Source organism: Lissotriton vulgaris, chromosome 1_1 (assembly GCF_964263255.1).
Source record: "Lissotriton vulgaris chromosome 1_1, aLisVul1.2, whole genome shotgun sequence".
Taxonomy (NCBI): Eukaryota; Metazoa; Chordata; class Amphibia; order Caudata; family Salamandridae; genus Lissotriton; species Lissotriton vulgaris.
This window is the reverse complement of record NC_141685.1, coordinates 233,883,043-233,896,854: the sequence shown is the minus strand read 5'-3', so window position 1 is coordinate 233,896,854 and position 13,812 is coordinate 233,883,043. Positions and strand designations below refer to the sequence as shown.

The 13,812-nt window shown below is 39.7% G+C and overlaps 16 non-coding genes across 16 annotated transcripts; all 16 read left to right on the top strand.

Annotated features, from left to right (window-relative positions):
* Positions 1-1,799: 1,799 nt before the first annotated feature.
* On the top strand, positions 1,800-1,872 carry TRNAK-CUU (transfer RNA lysine (anticodon CUU)). Its single transcript has one exon. It is a non-coding gene; the product is annotated as a tRNA-Lys (tRNA).
* Positions 1,873-3,084: 1,212 nt separating this feature from the next.
* TRNAK-CUU (transfer RNA lysine (anticodon CUU)) lies at positions 3,085-3,157 on the top strand. The gene has a single exon. It is a non-coding gene; the product is annotated as a tRNA-Lys (tRNA).
* A 756-nt stretch (positions 3,158-3,913) lies between these two features.
* On the top strand, positions 3,914-3,986 carry TRNAK-CUU (transfer RNA lysine (anticodon CUU)). Its single transcript has one exon. It is a non-coding gene; the product is annotated as a tRNA-Lys (tRNA).
* A 148-nt stretch (positions 3,987-4,134) lies between these two features.
* Positions 4,135-4,207, top strand: TRNAN-AUU (transfer RNA asparagine (anticodon AUU)). The gene has a single exon. It is a non-coding gene; the product is annotated as a tRNA-Asn (tRNA).
* Positions 4,208-4,961: 754 nt separating this feature from the next.
* On the top strand, positions 4,962-5,034 carry TRNAK-CUU (transfer RNA lysine (anticodon CUU)). Its single transcript has one exon. It is a non-coding gene; the product is annotated as a tRNA-Lys (tRNA).
* Positions 5,035-6,234: 1,200 nt separating this feature from the next.
* TRNAK-CUU (transfer RNA lysine (anticodon CUU)) lies at positions 6,235-6,307 on the top strand. Its single transcript has one exon. It is a non-coding gene; the product is annotated as a tRNA-Lys (tRNA).
* A 978-nt stretch (positions 6,308-7,285) lies between these two features.
* On the top strand, positions 7,286-7,358 carry TRNAN-AUU (transfer RNA asparagine (anticodon AUU)). The gene has a single exon. It is a non-coding gene; the product is annotated as a tRNA-Asn (tRNA).
* Positions 7,359-7,688: 330 nt separating this feature from the next.
* On the top strand, positions 7,689-7,761 carry TRNAA-AGC (transfer RNA alanine (anticodon AGC)). The gene has a single exon. It is a non-coding gene; the product is annotated as a tRNA-Ala (tRNA).
* A 352-nt stretch (positions 7,762-8,113) lies between these two features.
* On the top strand, positions 8,114-8,186 carry TRNAK-CUU (transfer RNA lysine (anticodon CUU)). Its single transcript has one exon. It is a non-coding gene; the product is annotated as a tRNA-Lys (tRNA).
* A 148-nt stretch (positions 8,187-8,334) lies between these two features.
* Positions 8,335-8,407, top strand: TRNAN-AUU (transfer RNA asparagine (anticodon AUU)). The gene has a single exon. It is a non-coding gene; the product is annotated as a tRNA-Asn (tRNA).
* Positions 8,408-9,385: 978 nt separating this feature from the next.
* Positions 9,386-9,458, top strand: TRNAK-CUU (transfer RNA lysine (anticodon CUU)). The gene has a single exon. It is a non-coding gene; the product is annotated as a tRNA-Lys (tRNA).
* Positions 9,459-10,436: 978 nt separating this feature from the next.
* On the top strand, positions 10,437-10,509 carry TRNAN-AUU (transfer RNA asparagine (anticodon AUU)). The gene has a single exon. It is a non-coding gene; the product is annotated as a tRNA-Asn (tRNA).
* A 330-nt stretch (positions 10,510-10,839) lies between these two features.
* On the top strand, positions 10,840-10,912 carry TRNAA-AGC (transfer RNA alanine (anticodon AGC)). The gene has a single exon. It is a non-coding gene; the product is annotated as a tRNA-Ala (tRNA).
* A 352-nt stretch (positions 10,913-11,264) lies between these two features.
* On the top strand, positions 11,265-11,337 carry TRNAK-CUU (transfer RNA lysine (anticodon CUU)). The gene has a single exon. It is a non-coding gene; the product is annotated as a tRNA-Lys (tRNA).
* Positions 11,338-12,537: 1,200 nt separating this feature from the next.
* On the top strand, positions 12,538-12,610 carry TRNAN-AUU (transfer RNA asparagine (anticodon AUU)). Its single transcript has one exon. It is a non-coding gene; the product is annotated as a tRNA-Asn (tRNA).
* Positions 12,611-13,587: 977 nt separating this feature from the next.
* On the top strand, positions 13,588-13,660 carry TRNAN-AUU (transfer RNA asparagine (anticodon AUU)). Its single transcript has one exon. It is a non-coding gene; the product is annotated as a tRNA-Asn (tRNA).
* The last annotated feature ends 152 nt before the right edge of the window (positions 13,661-13,812 follow it).

Below are 13,812 nucleotides of genomic sequence, written 5' to 3'. Positions count from 1 at the left end.
GTAATTTTTGCTGGACTCTCATAATCTGGTGATTATTCTTGCATTAGACATGCAATAACTATCAAAAATGGTATCTCCCTTGGTTTCTCATTGGTGGGAAATTTAACTTCAAGATTAGGTAGGGTATGAGTCTAGATGAACACACCACAATATCACTCATATTCGAGTAGTAAACAGGCCAACCTGAACTGTAAAACATCCCATAAGTGGAGGTAAGGCATAAGTTAGGAGTGAACTGAACACTGTTATGGGCAATTGGACTTCAAATAAAGTGTGGAAGGCTGTGAGGTTACTTTTTTCATGTTATGCAGATTAAACACACAGGGGAATTAGCTCAAATGGTAGAGCGCTCGCTTAGCATGCGAGAGGTAGCGGGATCGATGCCTGCATTCTCCATTATAAAATTTGCATATATTTTATTTTTAACTTGTCATTGCCAAGGTCATTGCAGAGTAAGAACAGAAAAATCACAGATGGCTTTCAAATATGGTCTCATTATAACAACTAAAGTGGTTTAATCAAAAGGGTTCAGGTATTCTTTAGCATGTGAGAGGAATTTGAATTCTTATGCAATCTCAAAATACAGTTCTCACAACTTCCGTTTTCATTTTCTCTTATTTTTTTTGACACTCTGTCCTCTGAAGGATGTATAAATCCGGCTTTCCTTGCAAAACAAGAGTAGAGGAATATCCAGGATTTGATTTTTTTCACAAAAAGGGATTGGTCTGCATGCTGTCTTAAGGAGGGAGCCCGGCTAGCTCAGTCGGTAGAGCATGAGACTCTTAATCTCAGGGTCGTGGGTTCGAGCCCCACGTTCGGCGAAAACGAGTAATTTTTGCCTGAATATTGCATTGACTCTCATAATATGGAGATTATTCTTGCATTAGACCTGCAATAACTCCCAAAAATTGTCCAGGACTGGATTTCCTTCATAAAAAATGATTAGTCTGCATACCACCTTGAAGTGGGAGCCCGGCTAGCTCAGTCGGTAGAGCATGAGACTCTTAATCTCAGGGTCGTGGGTTCGAGCTCCACGTTGGGCGAAAATGAGTAATTTTTGCTGGACTCTCATAATCTGGTGATTATTCTTGCATTAGACATGCAATAACTATCAAAAATGGTATCTCCCTTGGTTTCTCATTGGTGGGAAATTTAACTTCAAGATTAGGTAGAGTATGAGTCTAGATGAACACACCACAATATCACTCATAATCGAGTAGTAAACAGGCCAACCTGAACTGTAAAACATCCCATAAGTGGAGGTAAGGCATAAGTTAGGAGTGAACTGAACACTGTTATGGGCAATTGGACTTCAAATAAAGTGTGGAAGGCAGTGAGGTTACTTTTTTCATGTTATGCAGATTAAACACACAGGGGAATTAGCACAAATGGTAGAGCGCTCGCTTAGCATGCGAGAGGTAGTGGGATCGATGCCCGCATTCTCCATTATAAAATTTGCATACATTTTATTTTTAACTTGTCATTGCCCATGGTCATTGCAGAGTAAGAACAGAAAAATCACAGATGGCTTTCAAATATGGTCTCATTATAACAACTAAAGTGGTTTAATCAAAAGGGTTCAGGTATTCTTTAGCATGTGAGAGGAATTTGAATTCTTATGCAATCTCAAAATGAAGTTCTCACAACTTCCATTTTCATTTTCTCTTATTTTTTTTGACACTCTGTCCTCTGAAGGATGTATAAATCTGGCTTTCCTTGCAAAACAAGAGTAGAGGAATATCCAGGATTTGATTTTTTTCACAAAAAGGGATTGGTCTGCATACTGTCTTAAGGAGGGAGCCCGGCTAGCTCAGTCGGTAGAGCATGAGACTCTTAATCTCAGGGTCGTGGGTTCGAGCCCCACGTTGGGCGAAAACGAGTAATTTTTTCCTGAATATTGCATTGACTCTCATAATATGAAGATTAATCTTACATTAGACCTGCAATAACTCCCAACAATTGTCCAGGAATGGATTTCCTTCATAAAAAATGATTAGTCTGCATACCATCTTGAAGTGGGAGCCCGGCTAGCTCAGTCGGTAGAGCATGAGACTCTTAATCTCAGGGTCATGGGTTCGAGCCCCACGTTGGGCGAAAATGAGTAATTTTTGCTGGATTATTGCATTGACTCTCATAATCTGGTGAATATTTTTGCATTAGACATGCAATAGCTATCAGAAATGGTATCTCCCTTGGTTTCTCATTGGTGGGAAATTTAACTTCAAGATTAGCTAGGGTATGAGTCTAGATGAACACAGCGCAATATCACTCATATTCGAGTAGTAAACAGGCCAACCTGAACTGTAAAACATCCCATAAGTGGAGGTAAGGCATAAGTTAGGAGTGAACTGAACACTGTTATGGGCAATTGGACTTCAAATAAAGTGTGGAACGCAGTAAGGTTACTTTTTTCATGTTATGCAGATTAAACACAAAGGGAAATTAGCTCAAATAGTAAAGCGCTCGCTTAGCATGCGAGAGGTAGCGGGATCGATGCCCGCATTCTCCATTATAAAATTTGCATACATTTTATTTTTAACTTGTCATTGCCAAGGTCATTGCAGAGTAAGAACAGAAAAATCACAGATGGCTTTCAAATATGGTCTCATTATAACAACTAAAGTGGTTTAATCAAAAGGGTTCAGGTATTCTTTAGCATGTGAGAGGAATTTGAATTCTTATGCAATCTCAAAATGAAGTTCTCACAACTTCCATTTTCATTTTCTCTTATTTTTTTTTGACACTCTGTCCTCTGAAGGATGTATAAATCTGGCTTTCCTTGCAAAACAAGAGTAGAGGAATATCCAGGATTTGATTTTCTTCACAAAAAGGGATTGGTCTGCATACTGTCTTAAGGAGGGAGCCCGGCTAGCTTAGTCGGTAGAGCATGAGACTCTTAATCTCAGGGTCGTGGGTTCGAGCCCCACGTTGGGCGAAAACGAGTAATTTTTGCCTGAATATTGCATTGACTCTCATAATATGGTGATTAATCTTGCATTAGACCTGCAATAACTCCCAAAAATTGTCCAGGAATGGATTTCTTTCATAAAAAATGATTAGTTTGCATACCATCTTGAAGTGGGAGCCCGGCTAGCTCAGTCGGTAGAGCATGAGACTCTTAATCTCAGGGTCGTGGGTTCGAGCCCCACGTCGGGCGAAAATGAGTAATTTTTGCTGGACTCTCATAATCTGGTGATTATTCTTGCATTAGACATGCAATAACTATCAAAAATGGTATCTCCCTTGGTTTCTCATTGGTGGGAAATTTAACTTCAAGATTAGGTAGGGTATGAGTCTAGATGAACACACCACAATATCACTCATATTCGAGTAGTAAACAGGCCAACCTGAACTGTAAAACATCCCATAAGTGGAGGTAAGGCATAAGTTAGGAGTGAACTGAACACTGTTATGGGCAATTGGACTTCAAATACAGTGTGGAAGGCAGTGAGGTTACTTTTTTCATGTTATGCAGATTAAACACACAGGGGAATTAGCTCAAATGGTTGAGTGCTTGCTTAGCATGCGAGAGGTAGCGGGATCGATGCCCGCATTCTCCATTATAAAATTTTCATACATTTTATTTTTAACTTGTCATTGCCCATGGTCATTGCAGAGTAAGAACAGAAAAATCACAGATGGCTTTCAAATATGGTCTCATTATAACAACTAAAGTGGTTTAATCAAAAGGGTTCAGGTATTCTTTAGCATGTGAGAGGAATTTGAATTCTTATGCAATCTCAAAATGAAGTTCTCACAACTTCCATTTTCATTTTCTCTTATTTTTTTTGACACTCTGTCCTCTGAAGGATGTATAAATCTGGCTTTCCTTGCAAAACAAGAGTAGATGAATATCCAGGATTTGATTTTTTTCACAAAAAGGGATTGGTCTGCATACTGTCTTAAGGAGGGAGCCCGGCTAGCTCAGTCGGTAGAGCATGAGACTCTTAATCTCAGGGTCGTGGGTTCGAGCCCCACGTTGGGCGAAAACGAGTAATTTTTGCCTGAATACTGCATTGACTCTCATAATATGGAGATTAATCTTGCATTAGACCTGCAATAACTCCCAAAAATTGTCCAGGAATGGATTTCCTTCAAAAAATTGATTAGTCTGCATACCATCTTGAAGTGGGAGCCCGGCTAGCTCAGTCGGTAGAGCATGAGACTATTAATCTCAGGGTCGTGGGTTCGAGCCTCACGTTGGGTGAAAATGAGTAATTTTTGCTGGACTCTCAAAATCTGGTGATTATTCTTGCATTACACATGCAATAACTATCAAAAATGGTATCTCCCTTGGTTTCTCATTGGTGGGAAATTTAACTTCAAGATTAGGTAGGGTATGAGTCTAGATGAACACACCACAATATCACTCATATTCGAGTAGTAAACAGGCCAACCTGAACTGTAAAACATCCCATAAGTGGAGGTAAGGCATAAGTTAGGAGTGAACTGAACACTGTTATGGGCAATTGGACTTCAAATAAAGTGTGGAACGCAGTAAGGTTACTTTTTTCATGTTATGCAGATTAAACACACAGGGGAATTAGCTCAAATAGTAAAGCGCTCGCTTAGCATGCGAGAGGTAGCGGGCTCGATGCCCGCATTCTCCATTATAAAATTTGCATACATTTTATTTTTAACTTGTCATTGCCAAGGTCATTGCAGAGTAAGAAGAGAAAAATCACAGATGGCTTTCAAATATGGTCTCATTATAACAACTAAAGTGGTTTAATCAAAAGGGTTCAGGTATTCTTTAGCATGTGAGAGGAATTTGAATTCTTATGCAATCTCAAAATGAAGTTTTCACAACTTCCATTTTCATTTTCTCTTATTTTTTTGACACTCTGTCCTCTGAAGGATGTATAAATCAGGCTTTCCTTGCAAAACAAGAGTAGAGGAATATCCAGGATTTGATTTTCTTCACAAAAAGGGATTGGTCTGCATAATGTCTTAAGGAGGGAGCCCGGCTAGCTCAGTCGGTAGAGCATGAGACTCTTAATCTCAGGGTCGTGGGTTCGAGCCCCACGTTGGGCGAAAACGAGTAATTTTTGCCTGAATATTGCATTGACTCTCATAATATGGAGATTAATCTTGCATTAGACCTGCAATAACTCCCAAAAATTGTCCAGGAATGGATTTCCTTCATAAAAAATGATTAGTCTGCATACCATCTTGAAGTGGGAGCCCGGCTAGCTCAGTCGGTAGAGCATGAGACTCTTAATATCAGGGTCGTGGGTTTGAGCCCCACGTTAGGCAAAAATGAGTAATTTTTTCTGGACTCTCATAATCTTCTGATTATTCTTGCATTAGACATGCAATAACTATCAAAAATGGTATCTCCCTTGGTTTCTCATTGGTGGTAAATTTTACTTCAAGATTAGGTAGGGTATGAGTCTAGATGAACACACCACAATATCACTCATATTCGAGTAGTAAACAGGCCAACCTGAACTGTAAAACATCCCATAAGTGGAGGTAAGGCATAAGTTAGGAGTGAACTGAACACTGTTATGGGCAATTGGACTGCAAATAAAGTGTGGAAGGCAGTGAGGTTACTTTTTTCATGTTATGCAGATTAAACACACAGGGGAATTAGCTCAAATGGTAGAGCGCTCGCTTAGCATGCGAGAGGTAGTGGGATCGATGCCCGCATTCTCCATTATAAAATTTGCATACATTTTATTTTTAACTTGTCATTGCCCATGGTCATTGCAGAGTAAGAACAGAAAAATCACAGATGGCTTTCAAATATGGTCTCAATATAACAACTAAAGTGGTTTAATCAAAAGGGTTCAGGTATTCTTTAGCATGTGAGAGGAATTTGAATTCTTATGCAATCTCAAAATGAAGTTCTCACAACTTCCATTTTCATTTTCTCTTATTTTTTTTGACACTCTGTCCTCTGAAGGATGTATAAATCTGGCTTTCCTTGCAAAACAAGAGTAGAGGAATATCCAGGATTTGATTTTTTTCACAAAAAGGGATTGGTCTGCATACTGTCTTAAGGAAGGAGCCCGGCTAGCTCAGTCGGTAGAGCATGAGACTCTTAATCTCAGGTTCGTGGGTTCGAGCCCCACGTTGGGCGAAAACGAGTAATTTTTTCCTGAATATTGCATTGACTCTCATAATATGGAGATTAATCTTGCATTAGACCTGCAATAACTCCCAAAAATTGTCCAGGAATGGATTTCCTTCATAAAAAATGATTAGTCTGCATACCATCTTGAAGTGGGAGCCCGGCTAGCTCAGTCGGTAGAGCATGAGACTCTTAATCTCAGGGTCGTGGGTTCGAGCCCCACGTCGGGCGAAAATGAGTAATTTTTGCTGGACTCTCATATTCTGGTGATTATTCTTGCATTAGACATGCAATAACTATCAAAAATGGTATCTCCCTTGGTTTCTCATTGGTGGGAAATTTAACTTCAAGATTAGGTAGGGTATGAGTCTAGATGAACACACCACAATATCACTCATATTCGAGTAGTAAACAGGCCAACCTGAACTGTAAAACATCCCATAAGTGGAGGTAAGGCATAAGTTAGGAGTGAACTGAACACTGTTATGGGCAATTGGACTGCAAATAAAGTGTGGAAGGCAGTGAGGTTACTTTTTTCATGTTATGCAGATTAAACACACAGGGGAATTAGCTCAAATGGTAGAGCGCTCGCTTAGCATACGAGAGGTAGCGGGATCGATGCCCGCATTATTCATTATAAAATTTGCATACATTTTATTTTTAACTTGTCATTGCCCATGGTCATTGCAGAGTAAGAACAGAAAAATCACAGATGGCTTTCAAATATGGTCTCATTATAACAACTAAAGTGGTTTAATCAAAAGGGTTCAGGTATTCTTTAGCATGTGAGAGGAATTTGAATTCGTATGCAATCTCAAAATGAAGTTCTCACAACTTCCATTTTCATTTTCTCTTATTTTTTTTGACACTCTGTCCTCTGAAGGATGTATAAATCTGGCTTTCCTTGCAAAACAAGAGTAGAGGAATATCCAGGATTTGATTTTTTTCACAAAAAGGGATTGGTCTGCATACTGTCTTAAGGAGGGAGCCCGGCTAGCTCAGTCGGTAGAGCATGAGACACTTAATCTCAGGGTCGTGGGTTCGAGCCCCACGTTGGGCGAAAACGAGTAATTTTTGCCTGAATACTGCATTGACTCTCATAATATGGAGATTAATCTTGCATTAGACCTGCAATAACTCCCAAAAATTGTCCAGGAATGGATTTCCTTCATAAAAAATGATTAGTCTGCATACCATCTTGAAGTGGGAGCCCGGCTAGCTCAGTCGGTAGAGCATGAGACTATTAATCTCAGGGTCGTGGGTTCGAGCCTCACGTTGGGCGAAAATGAGTAATTTTTGCTGGACTCTCATAATCTGGTGATTATTCTTGCATTACACATGCAATAACTATCAAAAATGGTATCTCCCTTGGTTTCTCATTGGTGGGAAATTTAACTTCAAGATTAGGTAGGGTATGAGTCTAGATGAACACACCACAATATCACTCATATTCGAGTAGTAAACAGGCCAACCTGAACTGTAAAACATCCCATAAGTGGAGGTAAGGCATAAGTTAGGAGTGAACTGAACACTGTTATGGGCAATTGGACTTCAAATAAAGTGTGGAAGGCAGTGAGGTTACTTTTTTCATGTTATGCAGATTAAACACACAGGGGAATTAGCTCAAATGGTAGAGCGCTCGCTTAGCATGCGAGAGGTAGCGGGATCGATGCCCGCATTCTCCATTATAAAATTTGCATATATTTCATTTTTAACTTGTCATTGCCAAGGTCATTGCAGAGTAAGAACAGAAAAATCACAGATGGCTTTCAAATATGGTCTCATTATAACAACTAAAGTGGTTTAATCAAAAGGGTTCAGGTATTCTTTAGCATGTGAGAGGAATTTGAATTCTTATGCAATCTCAAAATGAAGTTCTCACAACTTCCGTTTTCATTTTCTCTTATTTTTTTTGACACTCTGTCCTCTGAAGGATGTATAAATCTGGCTTTCCTTGCAAAACAAGAGTAGAGGAATATCCAGGATTTGATTTTTTTCACAAAAAGGGATTGGTCTGCATACTGTCTTAAGGAGGGTGCCCGGCTAGCTCAGTCGGTAGAGCATGAGACTCTTAATCTCAGGGTCGTGGGTTCGAGCCCCACGTTGGGCGAAAACGAGTAATTTTTGCCTGAATACTGCATTGACTCTCATAATATGGAGATTAATCTTGCATTAGACCTGCAATAACTCCCAAAAATTGTCCAGGAATGGATTTCCTTCAAAAAATTGATTAGTCTGCATACCATCTTGAAGTGGGAGCCCGGCTAGCTCAGTCGGTAGAGCATGAGACTATTAATCTCAGGGTCGTGGGTTCGAGCCTCACGTTGGGTGAAAATGAGTAATTTTTGCTGGACTCTCATAATCTGGTGATTATTCTTGCATTACACATGCAATAACTATCAAAAATGGTATCTCCCTTGGTTTCTCATTGGTGGTAAATTTTACTTCAAGATTAGGTAGGGTATGAGTCTAGATGAACACACCACAATATCACTCATATTCGAGTAGTAAACAGGCCAACCTGAACTGTAAAACATCCCATAAGTGGAGGTAAGGCATAAGTTAGGAGTGAACTGAACACTGTTATGGGCAATTGGACTGCAAATAAAGTGTGGAAGGCAGTGAGGTTACTTTTTTCATGTTATGCAGATTAAACACACAGGGGAATTAGCTCAAATGGTAGAGCGCTCGCTTAGCATGCGAGAGGTAGTGGGATCGATGCCCGCATTCTCCATTATAAAATTTGCATACATTTTATTTTTAACTTGTCATTGCCCATGGTCATTGCAGAGTAAGAACAGAAAAATCACAGATGGCTTTCAAATATGGTCTCAATATAACAACTAAAGTGGTTTAATCAAAAGGGTTCAGGTATTCTTTAGCATGTGAGAGGAATTTGAATTCTTATGCAATCTCAAAATGAAGTTCTCACAACTTCCATTTTCATTTTCTCTTATTTTTTTTGACACTCTGTCCTCTGAAGGATGTATAAATCTGGCTTTCCTTGCAAAACAAGAGTAGAGGAATATCCAGGATTTGATTTTTTTCACAAAAAGGGATTGGTCTGCATACTGTCTTAAGGAAGGAGCCCGGCTAGCTCAGTCGGTAGAGCATGAGACTCTTAATCTCAGGTTCGTGGGTTCGAGCCCCACGTTGGGCGAAAACGAGTAATTTTTTCCTGAATATTGCATTGACTCTCATAATATGGAGATTAATCTTGCATTAGACCTGCAATAACTCCCAAAAATTGTCCAGGAATGGATTTCCTTCATAAAAAATGATTAGTCTGCATACCATCTTGAAGTGGGAGCCCGGCTAGCTCAGTCGGTAGAGCATGAGACTCTTAATCTCAGGGTCGTGGGTTCGAGCCCCACGTCGGGCGAAAATGAGTAATTTTTGCTGGACTCTCATATTCTGGTGATTATTCTTGCATTAGACATGCAATAACTATCAAAAATGGTATCTCCCTTGGTTTCTCATTGGTGGGAAATTTAACTTCAAGATTAGGTAGGGTATGAGTCTAGATGAACACACCACAATATCACTCATATTCGAGTAGTAAACAGGCCAACCTGAACTGTAAAACATCCCATAAGTGGAGGTAAGGCATAAGTTAGGAGTGAACTGAACACTGTTATGGGCAATTGGACTGCAAATAAAGTGTGGAAGGCAGTGAGGTTACTTTTTTCATGTTATGCAGATTAAACACACAGGGGAATTAGCTCAAATGGTAGAGCGCTCGCTTAGCATACGAGAGGTAGCGGGATCGATGCCCGCATTATTCATTATAAAATTTGCATACATTTTATTTTTAACTTGTCATTGCCCATGGTCATTGCAGAGTAAGAACAGAAAAATCACAGATGGCTTTCAAATATGGTCTCATTATAACAACTAAAGTGGTTTAATCAAAAGGGTTCAGGTATTCTTTAGCATGTGAGAGGAATTTGAATTCGTATGCAATCTCAAAATGAAGTTCTCACAACTTCCATTTTCATTTTCTCTTATTTTTTTTGACACTCTGTCCTCTGAAGGATGTATAAATCTGGCTTTCCTTGCAAAACAAGAGTAGAGGAATATCCAGGATTTGATTTTTTTCACAAAAAGGGATTGGTCTGCATACTGTCTTAAGGAGGGAGCCCGGCTAGCTCAGTCGGTAGAGCATGAGACACTTAATCTCAGGGTCGTGGGTTCGAGCCCCACGTTGGGCGAAAACGAGTAATTTTTGCCTGAATACTGCATTGACTCTCATAATATGGAGATTAATCTTGCATTAGACCTGCAATAACTCCCAAAAATTGTCCAGGAATGGATTTCCTTCATAAAAAATGATTAGTCTGCATACCATCTTGAAGTGGGAGCCCGGCTAGCTCAGTCGGTAGAGCATGAGACTATTAATCTCAGGGTCGTGGGTTCGAGCCTCACGTTGGGCGAAAATGAGTAATTTTTGCTGGACTCTCATAATCTGGTGATTATTCTTGCATTACACATGCAATAACTATCAAAAATGGTATCTCCCTTGGTTTCTCATTGGTGGGAAATTTAACTTCAAGATTAGGTAGGGTATGAGTCTAGATGAACACACCACAATATCACTCATATTCGAGTAGTAAACAGGCCAACCTGAACTGTAAAACATCCCATAAGTGGAGGTAAGGCATAAGTTAGGAGTGAACTGAACACTGTTATGGGCAATTGGACTTCAAATAAAGTGTGGAAGGCAGTGAGGTTACTTTTTTCATGTTATGCAGATTAAACACACAGGGGAATTAGCTCAAATGGTAGAGCGCTCGCTTAGCATGCGAGAGGTAGCGGGATCGATGCCCGCATTCTCCATTATAAAATTTGCATATATTTTATTTTTAACTTGTCATTGCCAAGGTCATTGCAGAGTAAGAACAGAAAAATCACAGATGGCTTTCAAATATGGTCTCATTATAACAACTAAAGTGGTTTAATCAAAAGGGTTCAGGTATTCTTTAGCATGTGAGAGGAATTTGAATTCTTATGCAATCTCAAAATGAAGTTCTCACAACTTCCGTTTTCATTTTCTCTTATTTTTTTTGACACTCTGTCCTCTGAAGGATGTATAAATCTGGCTTTCCTTGCAAAACAAGAGTAGAGGAATATCCAGGATTTTATTTTTTTCACAAAAAGGGATTGGTCTGCATACTGTCTTAAGGAGGGAGCCCGGCTAGCTCAGTCGGTAGAGCATGAGACTCTTAATCTCAGGGTCGTGGGTTCGAGCCCCACGTTGGGCGAAAACGAGTAATTTTTGCCTGAATATTGCATTGACTCTCATAATATGGAGATTATTCTTGCATTAGACCTTCAATAACTCCCAAACATTGTCCAGGACTGGATTTCCTTCATAAAAAATGATTAGTCTGCATACCATCTTGAAGTGGGAGCCCGGCTAGCTCAGTCGGTAGAGCATGAGACTCTTAATCTCAGGGTCGTGGGTTCGAGCTCCACGTTGGGCGAAAATGAGTAATTTTTGCTGGACTCTCATAATCTGGTGATTATTCTTGCATTAGACATGCAATAACTATCAAAAATGGTATCTCCCTTGGTTTCTCATTGGTGGGAAATTTAACTTCAAGATTAGGTAGAGTATGAGTCTAGATGAACACACCACAATATCACTCATAATCGAGTAGTAAACAGGCCAACCTGAACTGTAAAACATCCCATAAGTGGAGGTAAGGCATAAGTTAGGAGTGAACTGAACACTGTTATGGGCAATTGGACTTCAAATAAAGTGTGGAAGGCAGTGAGGTTACTTTTTTCATGTTATGCAGATTAAACACACAGGGGAATTAGCACAAATGGTAGAGCGCTCGCTTAGCATGCGAGAGGTAGCGGGATCGATGCCCGCATTCTCCATTATAAAATTTGCACACATTTTATTTATAACTTGTCATTGCCCATGGTCATTGCAGAGTAAGAACAGAAAAATCACAGATGGCTTTCAAATATGGTCTCATTATAACAACTAAAGTGGTTTAATCAAAAGGGTTCAGGTATTCTTTAGCATGTGAGAGGAATTTGAATTCTTATGCAATCTCAAAATGAAGTTCTCACAACTTCCATTTTCATTTTCTCTTATTTTTTTTGACACTCTGTCCTCTGAAGGATGTATAAATCTGGCTTTCCTTGCAAAACAAGAGTAGAGGAATATCCAGGATTTGATTTTCTTCACAAAAAGGGATTGGTCTGCATACTGTCTTAAGGAGGGAGCCCGGCTAGCTCAGTCGGTAGAGCCTGAGACTCTTAATATCAGGGTCGTGGGTTCGAGCTCCACGTTGGGTGAAAACGAGTAATTTTTGCCTGAATACTGCATTGACTCTCATAATATGGAGATTAATCTTGCATTAGACCTGCAATAACTCCCAAAAATTGTCCAGGAATGGATTTCCTTCATAAAAAATGATTAGTCTGCATACCATCTTGAAGTGGGAGCCCGGCTAGCTCAGTCGGTAGAGCATGAGACTATTAATCTCAGGGTCGTGGGTTCGAGCCTCACGTTGGGCGAAAATGAGTAATTTTTGCTGGACTCTCATAATCTGGTGATTATTCTTGCATTAGACATGCAATAACTATCAAAAATGGTATCTCCCTTGGTTTCTCATTGGTGGGAAATTTAACTTCAAGATTAGGTAGGGTATGAGTCTAGATGAACACACCACAATATCACTCATATTCGAGTAGTAAACAGGCCAACCTGAACTGTAAAACATCCCATAAGTGGAGGTAAGGCATAAGTTAGGAGTGAACTGAACACTGTTATGGGCAATTGGACTTCAAATAAAGTGTGGAAGGCTGTGAGGTTACTTTTTTCATGTTATGCAGATTAAACACACAGGGGAGTTAGCTCAAATGGTAGAGCGCTCGCTTAGAATGCGAGAGGTAGCGGGATCGATGCCTGCATTCTCCATTATAAAATTTGCATATATTTTATTTTTAACTTGTCATTGCCAAGGTCATTGCAGAGTAAGAACAGAAAAATCACAGATGGCTTTCAAATATGGTCTCATTATAACAACTAAAGTGGTTTAATCAAAAGGGTTCAGGTATTCTTTAGCATGTGAGAGGAATTTGAATTCTTATGCAATCGCAAAATACAGTTCTCACAACTTCCGTTTTCATTTTCTCTTATTTTTTTTGACACTCTGTCCTCTGAAGGATGTATAAATCCGGCTTTCCTTGCAAAACAAGAGTAGAGGAATATCCAGGATTTGATTTTCTTCACAAAAAGGGATTGGTCTGCAGACTGTCTTAAGGAGGGAGCCCGGCTAGCTCAGTCGGTAGAGCCTGAGACTCTTAATCTCAGGGTCGTGGGTTCGAGCTCCACGTTGGGCGAAAACGAGTAATTTTTGCCTGAATACTGCATTGACTCTCATAATATGGAGATTAATCTCGCATTAGACCTGCAATAACTCCCAAAAATTGTCCAGGAATGGATTTCCTTCATAAAAAATGATTAGTCTGCATACCATCTTGAAATGGGAGCCCGGCTAGCTCAGTCGGTAGAGCATGAGACTATTAATCTCAGGGTCGTGGGTTCGAGCCTCACGTTGGGCGAAAATGAGTAATTTTTGCTGGACTCTCATAATCTGGTGATTATTCTTGCATTAGACATGCAATAACTATCAAAAATGGTATCTCCCTTGGTTTCTCATTGGTGGGAAATTTAACTTCAAGATTAGGTAGGGTATGAGTCTAGATGAACACAC